Here is a 19331-nt window from a genome sequence, read left to right as displayed (position 1 = left end):
AGTTGGCCATGGAGTGTAGTATTTGTTCATCATCATCAAAAATATGTAAATTAGTTATGTTATCAGGAATAGAAGGCTTACATAAAATTTCAATAGTAAACCTATCCCTAAGAAGTGTCATCCTAGCAGTTGTGTTAGCTAAGGCATCAACAACTGCATTATGTATTCTTTGCACAACAATGATATTGAAATCTTGGAAGTTAGAGATCCGTCACCATACCTCTTGTTGATAACTTTTGATATGAGGTGACAAATATTGTATAGTGTTACATACTTATCATACCATGATTTCTGACTCACTTGCCACTTTGAGTGCAATAACGTTGAGGCTACTGGCTTTGTCCAAGCCCAATATGAGTGCCTCATATTTAGCAGTGTTGTTCATGCACTCGAACTCCAAGCAGCTTGAGATCAAGTGCTTCCTCTGCTTTGGGTGTATCAAGGCACACCTGACTCCAGAGCCATCATGTGTCTTTGATACATAAAAATTCATGGTCCACAAATAAATTGTAGACAAACCGCTTAAGGCGCTAGTACTACTACTGTTATTGCTACTGCTAATAGTGTCACAATGTATTGTACATGATTCATTTCCATTAGTTGTGCAAGGAAAGAGACCCAACTATGTGTCTGGTGGGTTTGGAGCTTGCTGTGCGAGATAACACCCATATATAATTACTTTTTCCATGGTACGGAAGCCATAAGTGTGACCAGTTTGTGGCAAAGTGTCCATTCAACTTGCTAGACCAGTCTCTGCTAAGCAGTAAACCAATATTCTTTCGGTATGTCCATAATGACAATGTTAATGCATTGGTGAACTTGGCCGTCATGGGATAGTCGGATGATCACATCTCGTAGTTCACCAATGGTTGGTATGCATGTTCAATCTAGTTGGATGATCTACGCAAATGTCTTTCTCCATTGCACAATGATCCTCTTCGCAATGGAGAGTGCCATGATGTTAGATGATGCACCAGAGTCAACCAAGAAATTATGAACATTGTAGTTAAACATTTCAAATGAGAGCAAGAGTAGAGGGAAAATGGAGTTTGATTCTTCCATTCAGAGTGTGTTGAGCACAGCTGTGAATGAGCTGGGAGATGTTCTTTCTCCCTTTCTAGTAAAGGTTGTGCTATATGTGAATGTTTGCCCCAATGCGCGCAACAGAATACCCTGCTGACTCTTGAGTTTAGCTAACTCGAACAAATAGATGTTTTCATGAGTTTTCTTCATATCTTCAACAACATTATAGTTAAGAGTGGGTAAACTCACCAAGGTGTACAGGGTTAAGCTCATGTTTGTACTGTCCAGAGGAGTGTTATGAAGTTTACTGCTCATGGACGTACTCTTGTTTGCAGCTATCTTCCCAAGATTTATTTCTGATTTCTTCTTTGGGACAACTGGTGGATCAACCTTCCTCGTCAGTTTAAGATTTTCTTGCAACTCCCAAATAGTAAGGGAAGCCCCTTGACTTCTGAGATTGTATCGACCATTTTTCTTTGTTGGTTGCTTCTCAGTGTTTGTTTTCTGTGTTGCACGCATGCACATTGATACATGTTGACGACTTTCCTAGTACTTGGTGGCTCATCAAATGCAACATCTTCTTCACAATCTTCATATTCTAGTTGACACTACGCATTTTTTATGATGTTTCTCATACCATTGTGCACCAATTCTGTAACTCATTTCCAATTTGGACAAGTCCTTTCTGTGTGATGGTGTTCATGGAATGAGGAAAATTCATTGTTTGTGCACATTTTTGTCTGGAAGACTGAGTTGGAGCTCTGTGTAGTTTTAGCCAGGTAGTTGTCGTTTCCTGATGACACACTCTTCTTCTGTTGTCTGGGAAGTCGGATACTAGTAGATGTCTTGACCGTGCATCTCTTTAGCTCAGACACCTCTGTTGTCAAGCTCTTTACAAGACGAGTCAGGATTTTAATGTCACTTGCTTCCTTGTATTTCCCCTTACTCGCAGTAGCCTAGGGCTTGTTTCTTGCATCTTTAGACTCCTTTACTGGTTCATCATCCTTGATGACTCCAATCACGCACAGGTACTTTTCCACAATGATTGCCTCTTTGTAATTTTCAAGTAATGTTGGTTTCATAGCTCGCTTGATGAACTGCGCAATACTGGTTGGAAGTGAAGACGTGTACTAATCGATAGTGATGGATTCATGGGGTTTTGTGTATGATGTAAACTTGTTCAAGATGCATAAACACCTCTGATTAAAGTCTTTCACTTTCTCTTTTGACTCCATCTTGAGACTGCCCAACTCTTTGAGCAACATGGAAGCGGTCTTATCATTAGCAAATTTGTCCAAAAACATTCTTTGGAACATACCCCAGTTCTGGATGGAGTTGACAGGAAGGCTATGATACCATACCATTGCTCTACCATCAAAGGTACATGGAAACAATCTACATTCAAAATCATTGTATCGTACCTCAAGTGTTTGTAGTTGTAGGTAGAAGTTCCCCAAGTGGTCTTCCACCTTCACTTTTTTGTCTAGGTCATACTTTGCAACATCCTCTTTGAACCCTTTCGCATCTTGTGCAAAGCACCGGGGAGAGCCAGCGGTCCCTATGTCATCCATTCCAAGTTTTGGTCGGCCATGGCTTCTTCTTCTTCATTCTCCTCCTCTTCTTCAGAATATGTTGGCCCTGACTCTAAGTTTGTTGGTTCATCTCCCCCTCCACCTCCTCCATTTCCTTCCCCTCCACCTCTTGTATCAGAGGCTGAGCCAAAGATCATGAGGGTGTCCTACTCTCCATATCAGAAGACAGGAGGTTCCTCTCCATTCTCAATAGCTTCTGTCAGCGTTATGAAACCAGCTCAAGAATAGATAGAAAAGATATATCAACGCCTTAGAATTCAGCGTCTTCGAGGGGGCAACCTCCTTTACATTACATAAATGAAAAATTCTTGGATGATTCAAATGACAAAACCTCCTTTCTATATATAGGAGTCGAAAGGGTCACAATTTAACCTAGCCGACCTAACAATAATAACATAAAGCCACAAAAATAATAATAGAGGGATTCTATGGGGCACAGTAATAACAATATGGGGATAATAGGGGCACAACAATATTAATAATTGATGCAACTACAATAGTAATATGGTAATTATTAGTATTATAGGGACCCAACATGCCCCTCTCCTTCAAAAAAGAGTTGTCCTCAATGCTTGAGTAGTTCTAGATGCTTTGTATAAAATTCTCATCCTCCCATGTGGAATCTTCAGCGGATAAGTTCTTCCACTTGATAAGATATTTCGAAATTGATCGATTTCGTAGTTGTCGAGTTCTTGTTTCTGTGACTGCTTCCGATTCCAATATAATTTTTCCTTCTTTGTCAAGTTCTGACAATTATGTTTGAACTGGGAGCTTGTCCCCTATAACCTTCTTTAAACATGAAACATGGAAAACTGGGTGCAATCGAGAAGCTGCAGGAAGCTCTAATTTGTATGCCATAGTACTAATCTTCTGCAACACCTTGTACATACCATAATACTTTGGTGATAATTTATTATCCCTCTAAGCTTTCTTGAGGGACATTTGCTTATATGGTTGTAGCCGTAGGAATACCCAATCACCTACATCAAAACTTCTTTTGCTGTGATGTTGATCTGCCTGTTGTTTCATTTTATTTTGTACCAACACGAGGTTATCCTTTAAGAGTTGGAGGACTTGTTGTTGATGTTCGATGTGATGTTCCACTACTTGAACCTTAGAATTTTCTCTTAAGTATGATGTGATGGATGGTGGCTGATATCCATAAAGTGCCATAAATGGGGTTATTTTTGTTGCTGTATAGAAGGAAGTGTTATACCACCATTCAGCTAGAGGCAACCACTTGACCCATTGTGTCTATTTATCAGATACAAAGCAACGAATATATCCTTCCAAACATTTGTTTACTATCTTAGTTTTCCCATCAGATTGAGGATGATAAGATGAGCTATGAGCGAACTGAGTACCAAGACAAGAAAATAATTCTTTCCAAAAATTTCCAGTGAAAATGGGATCTCTATCACTTACAATAATCTTTGGGTTTCCATGTAGCTTTTGAATTGTTTCCATAAATGCAGTACAAATTGTACTGTCTTTAAATGGATGTGATAATGCAAAAAAGTGTGCATACTTGGTAAGTCTGTCAACTACCACCATGATGACACTCCTTCCCTCAGACTTGGGTAAACCTATGATAAAATCCATTGAAACCTCCTCCCAACGTTGGCTTGGAATGGATAAAGGTTGTAATAGACCCGATGTCTTAATTGTTTCAACTTTATTTTGTTGGAAAACCAAACATTCCGCCACAAAGTTTTGAATATCTGATTTAAGGCCATCCCAAAAGAATTCCTTCTTAACCCTGTGGTAAGTTTTTAAAAATCCTGAGTGCCCTCCTAAGGGAGAAGTGTGAAATTCCATAAGAATCTTTTATTGTAGTTGGGAATTCTTACAGAGGTATAAGCGATATTTGTACCATAAAGAAACGTTTTTCCAACTAAATGTATCAGACGTACTAGAAACTTGTTGTAACTTTCAAATAATTGCCCACACTTCTTCATCATTCTTCCATTCCTCCCTTGCTTCGTTTATCCAATCTGGTTGGATAATAGAAATGGCACACAACAATGCTTCCACATCCTCATCCTTTCTTGAGAGTGCATCTGCCACCAAATTTTGCTTCCCTTTTTTGTAGATGATTTCAAAGTCATAACCCAACATCTTTGTGACCCACTTTTGTTGCTCTTCATAGGATAATCTTTGTTCCAAAAAGTATTTAAGGCTATCATGATCCACTCTTACCTTGAAGTGTCTTCCCATTAGGTAGGGTCGCCATTTCTTAAGCGCATGGAGTATTGCCAACATTTCCTTCTCATAAATAGCTTTGTGTAAAAGCTTTCCCTTGATTGGACGACTTTCAAAAGCAATGGGTCTTTCATCTTGCATTAAAATAGCACCAATTCCTTTTCTTGAAGCATCACATTCCACAATAAAGGTTTTTGTGAAGTCCAGTGTAGCTAAGACCGGTGCTTGGCACATTGCCTCTTTAAGATGTTCAAAGGCTTTTGTTGCTTCTGGAGTCCATGAAAATGAATCTTTCTTCAATAATGTTGTTAGAGGTGCTTCGATTCTCCCATAATTCTTAACAAACTTGGGATAATACCCTGTCAATGTGAGAAATCCTCGCATATGCTTTATGGATGTGGGGATTTTCCATTCCTTAATGGCTTTAATTTTGCTAGGGTCTACCTTAACTCCTTCATGAGATACAATATGACCCAGATATTCCGCCTCTTATACTCCAAAGAAACATTTGGATCTTTTTGCATATAATTGTTTCTCCTCCAATAGTTGTAGCACCCTATCAACATGTTTAACATGATCCTTCCAAGACTTGCTGTAGATTTGTATATCATCAAAAAATACTAACACAGATTTTCTAAGGAATGGTTTGAAAATGGAATTGATCAAACCTTGAAATGTTGAAGGTGCATCGGTAAGGCCAAAAGGCATGACCAAAAATTCATAATGACCCTCATGATTTCTAAATGCTATTTTCGGAATGCCTTCAGTATTCATTCTGATTTGATGATATCCTGATCGAAGATCCAACTTGGTGAAGTAAATTGATCCATGAAATTCATCCAGTAATTCATCAATGATGGGAATGGGAAACTTATCTCTAATAGTGAGCTTGTTGTGCTCCCTATAATCTAGACACATGCGCCATGATCCATCCTTCTTGTGCACTAATACTATTGGAGCAGAGAAAGAACTTTGACTCGGTTGAATTATATAGGCCTCTAGCATTTCTGCAACCATACATTCAATTTCACTCTTTTGGGCATATGGATGTCTGTACAGCCTGATGCTTGGAGGAACACTTCCTGGAATCAGATGAATAGCATGATCATGATCAAGAATAGGTGGGAGACCTTTGGGAGTCTCAAATACCTTGGAAAGATTGTCCAAGACTTTTTGGAGATCTGGAGAAATAGATGATTGCAATGTGGAAACATCTAGCAAACATAATTCTGAAATTACACCCCTTTGTTCCTTTTTTAGAAGCTTTGTCATATCGTTAGAGCTGATTATCTTTCCTGGTTTCCCTACAATACCCCTTAATTCAACTTCCTTTCCTTCCATAGAAAATTTCATGAAAATTTCTAGAAAATTGAAATCTATTGTACCCAACGGTTGTAGCCATTAGACTCCTAGTATGTACATCAGCACCTTCCATTGGAATGGAAAGCGTTGGGCTAGTCAATACATATTCTCCCATTGATAGCTTGATATTATGGCACTTTGTAGAGCAATTTATTGTTCCTCCATTTGCAACCATCACTTGACACTCTAGTGCTGGATATAAGAAGCAATTCAATTCTTTTTCTACCTTACAATGAATAAAATTGTGGGTACTTCCTGAATCAATCAACACTATTACCTTTTTCTTCTTGATTTGTCCTTCTATCTTGATGGTTTGAGGAGTGGTAATTCCCACCAATGCATTACAATATATGGTCAGATTCATTTCTTCTTTATCTAGGCTTTGTTCTTGGAGTATATCCTCTTCTTTTGACCTTTCTTTCTCCTTTTCTTCTTCCTCTTCGTAATCTATGTAGAATAATTTCTTCTCAGCACACTTATGACCTTTAGTGTATTTTCTATCACAACTGTAACAAAGCCCTTTTGCTCTTTCTTCTTCCAATTGTTTTGGTGTCAACCTTATAGGTTGTGGAAGATTAGGGGCAACAATACTTCCATCTTTATAGTTGTGAGTGGTATGCTTCCTGGTTGCCATAATTTTGCTTTCCATTTTTCTTGCTAACCCGATTGCCTTCTCTAATGAATCGGGTTCCCAAAGGCAAACATCATGTTGGATATTATCCTTTAAAGTCCCTATGAACACATCAATCCTATGCTCCTCTGGAATATTGTTTACCCTTATGTTCAATTTTTGGAACTCCTCAATGTGCTCCATTATTGAACCCTTTTGTTTGAGACTTATCAATTGGCTAAAAAAAGTGTTTCTTTTTGTATCCTTGTAATGTGTTGTCAGTTCTTCCGTAAAAATTGCCCAAGTGATAATCTGTTTACGAGAGGAAAGCCATTGATACCATACAAACTGATTTGGTTCCAAATATAAAGTTGCAATACGTACCTTTTGTGTGTTTTTCACATTATTGAGATCGAAAAATTGCTCCATCTGTAATATCCATGTTGCGAGATCCTTGCCATAAAAATTCCTCATATCAATTTTTGGAATATGGGGGGTCTTTTATCCCACATTAGAGTCTAAGAAATCATTATTAACATTTCTTTTGTTCACATCATGAGTTTCCTTTATTACCTTTTCAGCATTAGTAAGTACTTCTTGTAGAAAATTTGTCAAACCTGTCTTCAAATCTGCCATGTCTCTCTTCAAATCTCTCTTCAAATCTATCTACATCATCCATCTTAGCTTCCATGCCCTTTATCTTAGATTCAATGCCATTTATCTTAGCTTCTGTTAGCTTTTGTGAGAGTGACATTTGTTGCACTTGTTCTTGTAATTTTGATATATCATGTAGCATTTCTTCCTCTTCTTCATGAATCATGCTAGAGCTTTCAGGTTGCTTACTAGGTGCTTGCATTTTCTTTCCTCGGGGCATCAGTTACCGATAATAATTCTCTACTATGCCCTTTGAATTCCTTCAAAATAAATTTTCAAATCAAGCTTAAGCAAAACTTTTAAAAAATCTACACACCTTTTTTTCACTTTGTAGGAGCTCGATATTGCCTCTGATGTATCTCTATACTTTCTAATCATCCATTTTTGAAATTGCGACCTACAGTATCCCTCTGTGTCCTCTTTCCAATGCCACCAGTCTGACCCAAATTGGATTCTCCAAGGAAGAGTTATGTGAAATCTCCCACAGTGACTTGATTATAGACTAGTTCAGTAGAGCAAACTTGTACGACATGCCATGAGTCATTTTTTCGACCTTTGGCTCTAAAAATATTCACAAGAAACTAAATTATGTCCTCTTTCTGTAACTTCTTACAAAATTTCAATCCAATGCTCATAGATAAAGTTATGAGGATTTTCCCCAGGTCGCCTGTTTGGAATGTAATTCAGGAGTCTGCAAAAAGACCAACTTCCGCAGATCATATCTCCGCAAATATAGTGCAAAAAACCCTGAAATTTGGATCTGAGGTTCAGTTCGATGTCTTCTAAAATGGGATTTTTTTTAGCTTCTGAAACATCGCAGAAAAATAGTTATAGTAAAAATGTCACGATGACCTATTTGGAGCAGCGAAACCCTAGAATCCAAAGCTCTGATACCAAATGTTATGAAACCAGGTCAAGAAAAGATAGAAAAACGCCTTATAAATCAGCCTCCTCGAGGGGGCAACCTCCTTTACATTACATAAATGAACAATCCTTGGATGATTCAAATGACAAAACCTCCTTTCTATATATATAGGAGTCTAAGGAATCATAGTATAACCCAACTAACCTAACAATAGTAATATAAAGCCACAAAAATAACAATAGAGGGATTCTATAGGGCACAGTAATAACAATATGTGGATAATAGGGGCACAACAATATTAATAAGGGATACAACTACAATAGTAATAGGGTAATCACTAGTATTATAGGGATCCAACAGTCAGACCTTCGAGGGAAGAAAGGAATTCTTCTTTCATTGATGAGACGAAAAATCCTGTGGGAGTGGTCTTTGGCTTCTTTGATGCATATGGAAGATCTTGTATAATTCTTGGAACCAGTCTGACTGGTTTGGAAAATTGACGGGTGATGCGATGGATAGAGCAGAGATGCTGATATGAAATTTCTTGTTCACATCTTGAAGGTGAGGAGTAACCAACTTCAGAGTTGCATGTAGGTGAGAGGGAGTTCGAGTTCCTTCCTTGACCATATGATTGATGAGTGCGGGTGAGAGGACATTCAACCATAAACAACTAACGACCCTCCTTCTAGCACCAAAGTTTTTGACGATGTTGGACCCACTAACATGCAGAGGATCTCCCCAGTATGAAGTCCCAACAAGACCGCACATCCTTTGGTGTAGGAGTCATAATTGGTATGATGGCCTGGTTGCTATTATCTTAAATGTATGCCTTAGATCTTGCTTCTTAGCACATGAGAGTGGTATATTTAGTCTTCAAAAAATGAGCTTCATGTGCTTGGTGAGTGCTTAGTGTAACTTGTGTCTAAGTTATTTCACAGTAGAGGGAGAGGGTGAGAGTGAGTTTCAAGTGAAAAGGGAATAGTCCCAACTCAGTTAGAGACACACAACACAACAGGATTGGCACAGCTTCCGCCGGAGTATTCCACATGCATGTGGAAGAAAACAACAAAAGGTGAATAGATAACACATACAACACCCAGTGGAGTAGTCCACACGATTGTGATTATAACAAGTTTACAAGAATGAATTTGTTTAGTGTTTGGCGGAGTAGTCCACAAGGGTGAGACAACGATAGCAAGTGATACAGCACATTTTGAGCAACATATGCAATAAAACAACTGAAATAGTTCAACTATCTTAGTACAAGTTAAAGCAACATGCATTACAAGCATCCAAAGAATATTCTTACAAACAAATACAATACATGTGTCAAAAGGTGCTTGCCTATTAACAGGCTTCTGAATTAAGTGAAATTTCCAAGACACATCCGTACACCATACATCGCTAACCCTGATAGTGCAGCGTTGGAGCCATTTCTCGATCCTCAAAGAAAATACTACACACCCTCAAGGCTATGTGGGAGGAGGCAAGGTGAAATGTCCTTTCCATGTACAACTCATGGGTATATATAGCCAAGGGTGAACCACACCCTTGTGACTCTTTGACTTCCCTCATGACTATTTGACTTACATGACTCTTCAACTGACATGACACTTCAACTTCGTATGTGTGTCTCTTGGATGTCTACATTACATTACATTTCTTATAATAGTATGGACCACAATAGTGATGTGGTCGAGATGACTCATAACATGACTCAACATGACACTACAGGTATGTTCATGCTGATGGTGGTGTCCATGTCGAGTTATTGTGCTACTGAGTGATGAGTGTGCTCTTGGTGTATCATCACTTCACCTCCACAGGACAAGGTGTGAAAAGTCATCAATGGCCTTGGTGTTCGATTGATATTTCATGTACATGTATCCCCTTCGTTGGTACTTGGCATGCTTCATGTGTTCATTCATTTGCAAACAAGTCTCCTAGCATCCACTCCTTGTTCATCTCGTTCATCGTCATGGCATGTCTCATCCATGTACCTTTTTATGCAATCACACATGATTAAACAAAATCAAATCCAAAAATCCCCTAGTCTACCATGATGCATCATCTTTCGTTTTTGGGTGTAGGTGACCAAGAGAGAGGAAAAGGCTCTAAAAATGTGCATAGAGCATTTCAGGCTGGGATACGAGGCTCTGCGGAACTGTTGGGAAAAATTGCGCAAAGGTCACTGAGAGGCTAGGTTGACTAGTCCAGGATAGCAGTGACATCTATAGGATCTCACTCAACTGGGAAGCAGAATTGCATAGATTTTTCGTGGAAGGCATTGTGGGTAGCAGGAGGCACTGGTAGTGAAAATTGTGTAGATTTCTAGATGAGGCCGAGATCGGGCTCTGGGATCTTGCTAGCCATAACTGCATAGATCTGGGAGGGAGTCATGCAGGACATGTCTATGCATTTTCCAAGCTAAGTGGGGTATTGCGAAGCAGGTGGACTATCCATCAGAAATATGAAATTTTTATGAGTGGCAAGTAGGCAAGCAGGGGGACTGACTGACAAAACTACACACTTTCCAGAGATAGTACAGTGATAGGAAATAGGTGCTTGCTCTCCTTGTCTATGTAATTCCTTTAGGCAGTGAAAGAAGGCAAGATGGCCTTTTCTGTGAAATTTTGGAGTTGAGTGTGGCCCTGGGTCACTGCTTCTATCAAATTCTTCAATTGACCAATGGGAGGCTTGATGGATAGGCTTGCGGGAAGTGTAGATTGAGATGGATTCTTAGCCAACTTTTGCATTTTTCTAGGTGACAGTCAACAAGGTTTATCTGAGGATTGCACAATACAGATTGCTTGAAAGGCAACCTCAAGCTCTATGCAGTTCTGGGCAATAGTGCTTGGTCACTAAGGGATGAGACTGCACAGTGTAGCTCAGTGGAGGTCCGGCTAGTGGAGGGTGGTCTGGTTGACAGATCTTCGGAAAAATGGTTAAGTGTCTGATTGAGTGAACTCATGTATACATGAACTTGCAAACACAGACTCAACATGACTCAATGACAAGATACCTCAAACCAATAAGAAAACATATGCTTAGTGCCGTTGACTAAATGGTGAGAGCGACAAGTGCAAAACTTGAGATAGATCATTAAATGACCATGACGACACTTGCATGACATTACATACAACTTCGTGTGTGAGTGTGACATATTTTTACATAGTGCACACAACTTGTACACACAAAGATAGACCTTCAACATATCCATAACAAGACTACAAGCATGACATTGCACCCAACATGCTAAAAGATGACCAGTGAATGGTCAATCAAAGAGGGTGTAAAGACTCGACATGAGCTCATGGGATGAGCCTGAATGTTTGCAATCATCAAGGAAAAACCATGGAAGGCTCTAAATTTGGTTGCAGGGAAAAACTTTGGATGGTGTTGTAGCCGCTACAACAGGACCCTACTTTGTCCTTCTACACTTGGAAACTAGTAAGCTTGGCGGAGGCTTCTACATATGATTTTGGTAGTCTTGGTTATAAAAAAATTATTCTAGGAAGAAAGGCATTTTGTTGAAAAAATTTCCATGCAATCTACTTTTGGGACCCGTACCTAAGCCATTCACTTGAACAAAAGTGCACCTGAAGGCTGCTACGAACAAAGTTTGTTATCACACAATTATATTTAGAATATTTGGATTATGAAAATATCCATCATAGGATAAATAATATTTTTATATAAAATTTTTGAGAACAAGTGATATGATATGATGATTGTTCAACGAAAGTCCCCATATAAAGACTAGGCGGAGTGCCATTTCATAAGAGTCACATCTGTTAGTTGAGACATGTCCTTTCACATGTCGCTTTATTAATCATTAATTAACTAATTATTACCTAATGTTTATTTAATTCTTAATGTTTATTTTCATAATGCCACCCTAGTAAGGAAATATGCTCCTTATATGTGCTATTCTTTCTTTGCCTATTCTTATGTTTGGAGAATGTGTGCCCTATGTGAGAAAAAACCAATTTTCTTTTATTATATCATGCTTTTCTTACTTAGGAAAGCACACTTTTTTGATAAGAAAGAAACTTTTCCATTTTGAAAAGGAAAGTGTTTTACTTGGATCTTTTTAGTTTTTACTCATCTTTTCCTTGGTTACCTGCTTTGTAAACTACCCTTCTCAGTTTATAAGAGATGGAGAGTTGGTTGATATGATTGGTTTTTCTTCAGTCCTTCCATTTCTTTTATCATTTCTACTCCTTGTAAGTCCTTGCATGTTATTGTAATCAAGCTAGTTGGTCAATGAGAATTTAAAGCTACTATTGTAGTTTACATGTGAGCATGTCCCAGTCCAATATGGGGATAAGGTGCTAAGGAAGTGATACTTTTGTCCCTTTTGGCATTTTTAGGGTGATTCAAGCATTTATAGACTTTCTTGAACATGTAGCTCTACAAATAAAGGTTATTTTTTGTTCATGACGAGTCTTTTTTATTGATGATGTTGGTTGTTGTAATGTGCAATTTTTTAAACCCACGTTTTGGGTGTATAACCTACCCGATTGAGCTTTTCTTTCTCGTTGACTCCATCAACCAATAGATTTAAGGCATTAATGACTTTTTTAAATTATATTTAAAGTTTGAAGTTCTATATGTTATGTTAGATATTCCCCTGTTGAAGCTAGAAAAGCAGTAGCATGAAGTGCGAAGTGATTTTGTAAGGTTACTTTAGAACCTTCCCTAGTTTATCTAGATGTTTTTGAGTGTTAATAGACCTACACATTATACATTATTCTTTAAATTGGATTTATATTCTTTATAACATGATGATGCCCTCATATTAGTGTAGGGAAATTGTATTTCCCCTTCAAATATTGCATTTGTCTCTACAGTGCACATGCATGCCCTATATATTCCCAACTTGGTTCAAACGAGGGATTTAACATGGAAATTTGGGACCTACCAGTGTCCTTTTCAGTTTCTCTGAAACTTTACACTAAGAATGGAAACCTCATGATGCCTTACTAACATGTTCTGCAGAACCCAACCAAAGCAATGGCAGATTATATTTATTACATCTCTTGTCATTGGTAGTTTTGACTACTTGAGACTTTCGAGACATTTCACATGGATCTTTACCAAAATTTTACATTTTCCTTTCTAGTAGCTACCGCAAAGTTATATATTTTGACACAGTTGGACATTCTTGTAGGAAGTAATATTTCTAGTAACATGGATAATGCACAAAAAATATCAAGAATTATAGCTTAGAAGTTATATATTCTAAGAGAATCCTTACTTTGGTCTTGAATCAACTCTTATTGTTTGATAATTCTTTTGTAGGGTGATCAAAATTCTCCTGGAATTAAACTATTCGTAACTAAAGATGTGTTTAACAACATTCAAGATGTAGATAATCTCGACATATGAAAATGTGGATTGTAAGGAATGGTTTTTTTTGTAAGTAAAATTAATGTATAATTAGTTCATTTTTTTTAGATTCTATTACAATTGTTCTTACAACAATACTTAATTATTATATATTAATAACAATACATGACAAATTCAGTCTTAAGCCCTTGAGATGATCTAAGGAAAAGTTCTGGGTGATGGAAATATCTCTGACGAAGGCAATCTTGTGTATGGGAATTATTTTATTTTGCAGAATATCTAGTGTCAAGCTTGATTGTTTACTATTGCCACTTAACCATGAGACAAGCACCATTGAATAATCCCTAACAAAATGATATCTTTTATGAATCATAAAAATTAAAAAAAACGTTGTAAGGGAAAAAGGCTATAATTGAATGGCCTTGATAGTGGTAACTATGTCCATTCTGCATACACTAAATTTCTATATAAGGAAGAAATAGAAATGGATGGCTCTAATGATCTGTATATACATTATCGAGAAAGTTCCTTAGCACACTTGTGTGGCCACATGAAGTTGCTAATTATGATCTTGAGCCCGCTGAAGAGCAGCTGCCCTATTACATGTTGTACTATGTAAAAATTACATGTATCTGTAACATGCAAACTGATAAGAAACTAAACCCATATTGTGATAGGAAATATCACAATCAAACTCTCTCTTTTAATGTTTGTTTACTAGGAAAGTGGTTCTAGTCAAACAAAAATAATTCAATTGTGACAAATTGCTAGACACTATGTAGAAAAACCTACATGGTCGAGCCTTAAAGAAATTGTAGAAGATTGAATTACAAGTCTGTGTGAGAGAATATAGTACCCTGAATATTGATCATGTGTAGTTGTTGACTTTGGTATATTTTTCTGGTTTGGTTCTAGTAGCTAACCAACATTGTCTCCAAATCTCTGCAAAAAATTAAAGGGGGCAGCAACCACTGGTTGTAACCTATCAATTATAATAACAAAATAAAACAATGAATGTAAAATTAGGAGCAAGAAATACATTATGATCAATACCATTTGAATTTCACAGTAGTCTCTTCACTATTTAACAAACATCTAAACACTATCCAAGACCTTCATTAATCCATCATCCATGGAATCTTTATGATGTAATAGCTTTAGACATTCCTCATACATCTTCATTGGCATGGTGTTTTCGGCCCCTTTATTTCATATAAGGGAGTCATTACTCACTAATCGATTAGAAGATCCATTTTAAAGATGGAACACATCTTTTCATTGTTGTTGTTATTGTGCTTTCCTCTGCAACATTCAAAGCTATTGAATTTGTAGATGTTGTTGTTGGTATACTGTTGCTACTATTACTGTTGTTGTTGCTATTGTTGATGATGGTGGTGATGGTGTTGCCACTTCTTTTGTTGTTGTTGTTGATGTTACTACTACTACTATTATTGTTTATACTGGTGGTGATGGTGGTGGTGTTTTTTATGTTTCTCTTGTGCTTTCAACAACTTTGTATCGAATTAATACAATAGAATATTAAAAAGACCACGTTTTTTACATTTACCAAATTAAATACTAGAAAAAAGTCTCAAACAAGTTGACTCTTATCACACAATGGAGCTTTAGGAATTGATATCACCCCTCAAGTGAAGCTTTAGATTAATCATGCATATCCTTTTTTTATGCCCATATAAGGCCCTTAGGACCAACATTATCCATCTTGACATTCCTATGTCCATGAATCCTTCAAAAGAAAATTGTTGATTACATCTAAGCTTATCTATAAAAATAATTTCTTAATATAAGATCTACTGTCCACACTTCACAATTCTTAGACTTTGGAAGTGTAAGTTTGTGCTATGAGAATCATGTGCTTTGCTAATGATGCAAAAAGGAGTCAACTTGCTTCAGATATGTTATTGTATCAAAATCTCCTTTTTTAACAATTATGATTATCAGTCATGTAACCCTCTTTAATACTAATAGGTTCTTGCATTGTATTCAGATTTACAAAATAGTTCCATGGATTGTTTATGTAATAACAGATAGTGCATACATGGTTTGAATCACATATTATGCAATGTATGTCTTTCTTTCTCTATATCATGGAATGAACACAATAGAATATCATAGAATACATTTTTATTAAATGTTCGTGGGACTAAATAGTTGATGGGATGAATATCATCATCATATTGTTGAACTTCTAAAAGACATTGTTTAGCTAAAAATGATGTAAGTACATTTAATTAAGACTAAAAACAATATGATAATAAGTGTGTGGGGATGAACTCTCAGGTTAGATTCCCTGCTGAAGGGGTAGTCATATGTATGCCTCTGTTGGGGGTGCTAGTTAACCTCAGGAGGTCGTCCCTATGGTTCATCATTCTAGTGGACCTCTACCTATTTTCCTAGGTGATTGTCCTAAAGTAGTTATGTTCAGCTGACATTGTCTAGAATTGGCCTCCTCTTGTTGTGGTTGCAACTTGTACATCTGATGAAGAAATGTTGCTCTGTCTCGACCTCCTCTGATCCATGTATCTGTCATGTTCTATGTTCCCAACCTTCTTTATGTTTTTACAACCTCCCTATTTTGCACTTGAATCCATTCAAACTTGTTTTCATCTGAGCCAAATTTTGTTTATCTTTCCATGGGATACTAGTTGTCAGGAATTCTTATATTTTTGTTTCATAGATGGGATCAAACTACTCTATGTAATTATTTTGTTTCTTTTTAACCTTTTCTTCCACTTCCATCCTTGAATTGTTTTGTAGGTGTCTTCTAATATCTTATATCTCTCTGTCTCTAGGGCATTCCTCTTCTGTAATTCCCAAGTCTTCTATTTTTGTATTGTAAGTCCCTTTTCCCTTTTCTTCTCATCAATATGTCCTTGATGACGTGACTAGGAAACCTTCCCTTCATTGAAAAATGTAACTGGGGTCAGTCTTAATAATGATATATATGACTGTGATTTTATGTAACTGATGCAAAGAAGAAAAATAAAATTATTATTGTAATTCTTATCTCAAGGGTTTCATGAGAAATGAATTTTATTTTCAGTATGACTCCCATTGCGAGTTCTTAGGATTGGTCATAAAGTCAAATTGAATCAATGTCGTGTATGAAGGACCCTTCTTGGGTATGTTACATTTTGTATGATTCATTAAATCAGTGAGTAAGCCCTCCAAGACCAACCACAAAACAACTCCTTCAAGTCAGCTAGAATATGGAGTATATAACCTACTCAAACAACGATGACGACTCGGCTCTCTCAAGTCATATAATTATGAGGCTCCAACCACTATAAATAGGGTAGTGTAGCGCTATTTTAGAGCAGAATTTCAGAGTTACAATTCAATCTAGATTTGAAGCTTGGAAGAAGTGCAAGGGTAATAAAGGGAGTCTAATAACTAGTGAGGATGAAGGAAAGAGAAACGAGGTATCTAGTGTTTATTTGGGACCTTTTGGTGGGCCAACTTACCACCACACATACCAAATTGCAGACTTGTATACTGGAGAAGAAGCCGAGGTTCTACTATGATACTTGAAGGTTAGATCTCGGAGAAATTGAGGTGCAACACAAGACAAGTTTCCAAAGAGGCATCATCCACCTCAAGAGAAGGATATCAAGGTAGAAAGGATGGTCATATACACGTGCTAGGGTTCCTAATTTAGGGCCAAGAAGTCGCAGGCCTTAAGAAAAGGAAAGGAAGTCGAGATTTCAAGGAAATTCAAAGCATAACGAAGGAGCAGGCAGTTGACTATCATTGACTAAGGAGGGAAAGGTAAGAAGCTTGGTGTCTTGGTCTTGGAGAGGTCAAATAGGTCAAGAGTCCTGGTCTTGGTATTCGGCAATTGGAATCTCTATAAGAAGAAGAATTTGTATGGGTTTTCCTCTCAAAGAGTGAGAGGTTTTTCCCCTGGCTAATACCCTATATTTTGTGTCTCTTGTCTCTTTATGTTTATGCATTGATGGTTGTTGGATGAAGAAGAACACCATAATAGAATAATTAAAAGAAGAAACTAATCTAAGAAGTAAAAATAATTCACAAGAAGTTATCTAAATAAGAGAAATCACCTAATGCTTAATTCCCTAGAAATCCAGGCTTATCCGTAAAAATACAATTAAGCCCTTGTCTTGACATTCCTATGTACATGAATCTTTCAAAATAAAATTGTAGATTACATCTAAGTTGTTACATTTGTACTTCTGAAAATGAAAAACTGATGATCATAATATTACATCACCCATTCAACCTAAAGTCCCGAAATAGTCTATTGTTTTAACAACAACAAAAACATAAAGAAAGACTTAATATCTTAACAGCGAGATCCAATTTCATGGCTATATTTAGTTGAGTGTTCATTTTGGATTATAGAGATGATCTATGTTCTTCTTGCCAATTGAGATTGAGCTTTTAAGAGTCCTATATGTAATATTGTTTCTATTTTTGTAAATATGAGATAAAGATATGTATAAAAATCTTGTGAGGGGATTAAGAACGTCATCTTAATTGAGGTTGTAAGGTGAAATTACTTGGAACAATATCTTTTCGTATCCATTGAGTAACTAGATTTGAGTTATGAAAAAATTGTAGTTGTGTTACACCAAACTCTTGTGGAAGCCTCAAAACTATTTTTAAATCCATCATTTCACAAAAAGTATGGGAATCCTAACTAATTCCATCTTTGAAGAATATGTTATGATTTGGATACTATACAAACTCCTTTAGTAAGGTTCCCCTGCTTGACTTATTTTGCTTTTTGTTATTTTTTTAATTCTCAAGGTCAAGAAGCATATAATGCGATCTCTCATGTTAGAAATAATATGCATATAATTAGTCTATATTGTTTTAGTTAGGACAGTTCTAGCTTGTTTAATAGTATGTTAGTAGATTACTTTTAAATCTTTATTGTCATAGAAATTGGTGGTTCATAGTTAGTAAGGGGTTGGTTTCTCTAAATGCTAAATTTAGCTATCCCTTGTAGCAATTAATATTACAAAAAAATAACGTCAATGGAATGGGTGACCCCATGGAATGCATTTGTTGGTTTTTCCACTAGCATAATAATTTAAAATTGTACTGATTCTATGCACTATTGCTAGAGCACAGATTTAACATGGGTAGGAACAGGAGCATGAGAGCCATCTCTGAAAATAACCCTGGAGTGAAGTGTATTCAAATTGTTTTCTATAGAATATATATTGTTATGTTATAATGCATCTATTAAAAAAAACATGCAAAATGCTAAATTAGTCGTAGAAAATATGAAAACATGCATATGGGTGCTACTTTTAGACAAACACTACATTACTGTGAAGTTAGAAATGTCATCCATGATATATTAGTAAGTGATTATCTAAGTATCGATGTATCAACCAACTATACTCTAGCGGTTACAAACTTACAAATCTCTAAGCCACATAATATCAAGTATATAAAAAATATGTAGAAGATATGATCAAAGATTCAATAGTAGAAATGTTGGTAGAATATGAAAAGATTTGATAAAATATTTAACTTTTTATTTCATTTGATTAAAGCATCATTGGTCTTGCAACATCCAAAGACAATGCTTGCACCACAGGAAGATACACACTGAGTAGTTTTGAAGTCTCCCTCCAAATATCATTGGGATTCTCTATCACCTCCTCACAAGATGTAA

The 19331-nt window shown here is 36.7% G+C and overlaps 1 pseudogene; it reads left to right on the top strand.

Moving 5' to 3' along the window:
- Window positions 1-19331, top strand: part of LOC149164948 (uncharacterized) — a 62697-nt pseudogene that overhangs the window by 41879 nt on the left and 1487 nt on the right.

This window comes from Pinus tabuliformis, chromosome 5_1 (assembly GCF_031772625.1).
Source record: "Pinus tabuliformis cultivar Carrire ecotype Pingquan chromosome 5_1, CPIR1, whole genome shotgun sequence".
In the NCBI taxonomy this organism is placed as follows: domain Eukaryota; kingdom Viridiplantae; phylum Streptophyta; class Pinopsida; order Pinales; family Pinaceae; genus Pinus; species Pinus tabuliformis.
The sequence above is the reverse complement of the archived record's forward strand: the minus strand, read 5'-3'. Positions and strand labels throughout refer to the sequence as shown.